The following is a 3,603-nucleotide window of genomic DNA, read 5'->3' as shown; positions in this document are numbered from 1 at the left end:
ATTCACATTTTAAACCTTCATCAAGGTGTCGTCGTAAAAATATTATAGCTTTTGCTTTTTCTTGTGATGAAGATATACCATTTTCTTTAATGGTCTCGCTTAGACCCAATGACTCAAGATGCATTTCTACATCAAGAGTCCATGGCATATAGTTTTTCCCAGTAATATCAAGAGCGATGAATTCGAGCTTTGCCAAGTTTGCCATGGTGGTACTAAAAATTACGATGCATTTTATTAGTTAATGAATATTGCAATACAAAGTAATGGATAAACAACAAGTACAAGTATTCGTAAAAATAAAGAAAACACACGAGGAGGATATTCTCCGATAAATACAAGACTGGTGAGTATGATAACCAAAATAATTAAAAATAACCTCGTGAAAGCCATCTTCTTTTTTTCTTCGAAAATTTGATGAAGAATAATTTTTAGAGAAGAAGAGAAAGTTGGAGTGATTGAATGTATTTGTGAGATTGTATTTATAGAGCAAAAACTAGCCGTTTTGTTACCGTTTATTACCGTTGGTGTATAAGAAAATAAATGTATGTATTTGTATAATTTTATGGTAATAATATGGTGTATATAATATTAGTCATATTTAAATAATTATGTATATCATATCACATTATTATAATTAGGTGTCATAAGTTATTTTGTTTAAAAAACCTTATAGGCTTTTATACTTGTCGTATCCCTTACCGGGAGTGTGGGATGTCGTCTTAACATCCTCCCAGGATTTATAACAAGTTTTTGAAAAAATTATTTTTATTATTTCTAACAATAACATTATATTATATATTACATATATAAACAATAAATAAATAACAGTAAAATAAATATTATTACTTTTGTTACCTTTTTCTTCTGTTCGGAGCTTGGAAAAATATGGAGGACTTTTAGAGCTTCGTGCTGATAACGTGTTGTGAAAAAGTAAAAATTTACGGTAAAAAAGTAAAAATCTCAAACTCTCAAAATTATCACACTACACACTTTATAATATTTTTCTCTCAACTCAATTGTGATTTTCTTCACAAATGAGAGATCTATTTATAGAAAATTTTTACAAATAATCCAAAAATAAAATACATCATTACCTACATCATCACACACTAATTTTCAATATTCAACACCTAATTTTACCTAATTTTCAACATTCAACATTCACATTTTCAACACAAATATTTAACACATTTTTAAATAATTTTTCAACAGTCTACACATATATAATTTTAATCTAGATTATTGATATTCCATAAAGATTTGGATAACTCAGATTAGAGTCAATATGACGGGTGCTCTCCTCGAATAGCCGAGCATTACTTCACTTCCCGGGTAATCCATAGTCCGGGCCCTCATCCAAGCACTCGGGTACCTTACTACCCGGGTCACCTCGAGAATTGCACCGCACTCTAGTGTGATTGATACGGGCTGTCTAATCTGTCAGAGCAACATGAATTTGGAGTGTCCTAGAAGTCATCAGAGGTAGGATGGCTTGACAGAACGTCAACATCAAAAGCTATAGTAGTAGGTAGGCGTGCAAATCGAGGTAATCCTAGATTTTTCTTCCTATAAATAGCAGGTATTAATATCATTTACAGATTCTGAAATCCTTTAATCTCAAGCATACATCTATTCTCACAAATATTGTTTGTGTTCTTCCTCTACAAATCTGCTGACTTTAGCATCGGAGTGGCTACGTCGGACACTCCTCCAGCGCCCATTCACGAGTTCCTTTCTTGTTTGCAGGTATTATTGAAACCATTATCTTCACTCAAATTTCCTAAACACTAAATTACCTTCATTATCTAGTGGATTGCCCATACAAACTGTACCCGATTCACTCGGATAACATCAATTATAAATTACACTTCTTGTGAATGATAATAAAACTTTGTAAATTAACAAAAATTGAAACAAGTATATATAAAATAGCTATGCATTATTAATTTGATAAATAATGTATATTAGCTGACTGGTAAATGTATTATAAGTCTACAATCATTATACCTTTAATTAATCGCCCATCTTAACCAATTCAATGGATTGTGTGTCGCTCGTTTCTCAAGTTCCCTAACGAAAAAAATGGCTTCCCAAACAACACTTCAGCAAAAACGGAGTCAAATACTTCATATATTAATTGCCGAAGTATATTTTGAAGAAAACGAGCCACACGATTCAGAAGACCTATACGATCCTGTATGAACATGATCCGTTGGACGAAACTTTGGACGGATTATATTGATACAAGATGGTATAAGGCTCATGAATCGTGTGGTTCGTTTTTTCTGAAAATATGCTTTGGTAAATAACATGTGGAGTGGTGGCTGCATTTTTGCTGAAGTGTTGTTTGGGAAGCCATTTTTTCCGGGAAAGAACGTAGTTCACTAACGTGATTTGGCAATCTTTCTTCTTGAAAGATGATTGAGACAAATCCCTGCTCCAACTGATCGATCTTCTCTAACAAATCTTCAAGATTTGCCTGCTTAGATAATTCAATACCCCCCACACGAAACACGAAGCAATATTCATACTAATTCATGCAAGAATCATCCTTATCAAGCCATACATACATATGTACAGTGAACATTTGGAGAAATCGATCAGTCGAATGGCCCGATAACAATCTTCATTTCCAATGCAGATTTTGACGTGAAACTTGTTTTAACGTTTCTGTTTTTTTTTTTTTAATGATGGAAAAAGAGTGCAAATTAACAAATATATCAGAAGATAATCGAGGGAAATATTGCAAAGGAAATCGATGTGATTTTGTTGAAACAAAGAAAACGCTCACATATTGACAATTTCAACAAATGGGAATTGAAATCAAATAACCACGAATATATATTGACAGTTAAATCTTTTATATATAATTTAATTTCAAGAACAGAGACGGACACTACAAGAAATTCTACATACAACAACGCACATACGACAACGGTTTTTCACAAAAACCGTTGTCGTATGTTTTTTAACAACTGTTTTATCGAAAACTGTTGTCTTTTGAGGACCAACCGTTGTCTTTGGGAGGTCAAAGACAACAATTTTTAAAAACCGTTGTTGATGTGACTTCGTTGAAATGAATGAGCCGGGTAAAGAGCTCCAACGGGTCAAATCAATAATTTATAGTTTTAGGGAATTTGAGTGAATGTAATGGCTTCAATAGCACCTGCAAACAATGAAAGGAACTCGTGAATGGGCGCCGGAGGGGTATCCGGCGTGGCCACTCCGATGCTTAAGTCAGCAGGTTGAAGATGAACACAAGCAATATTTGGGAGAAAATATGTATAATGCTTAAGAGTTCAAATATTTCAGAATCCGTAAATGACATTAATACCTGCTATTTATAGTAGAAGATGAGGTAGGTACCTAGATTCCAGTGCTACCTACTAAGTATGGCAAGTCGGCTGCCCATACCCTATCTTCTGATGACTTCTAGGACACTCCAAGCCCAAGTTGTTCTGACAGATTAGACGTCCTGTATCAATCATACTCGAGTGTGGTTCAATTCTCGAGATGGCCCGGCAATTGATTATCCGGGTACTTATATGAGAGCTCGGGCGATGATTGCGCGGGAGACCGGGCTGTTCGAAGAATACTTGAGAA

This window comes from Primulina huaijiensis, unplaced genomic scaffold (assembly GCF_012295235.1).
Source record: "Primulina huaijiensis isolate GDHJ02 unplaced genomic scaffold, ASM1229523v2 scaffold40239, whole genome shotgun sequence".
Lineage (NCBI taxonomy): Eukaryota > Viridiplantae > Streptophyta > Magnoliopsida > Lamiales > Gesneriaceae > Primulina > Primulina huaijiensis.
The sequence above is the reverse complement of the archived record's forward strand: the minus strand, read 5'-3'. Positions refer to the sequence as shown.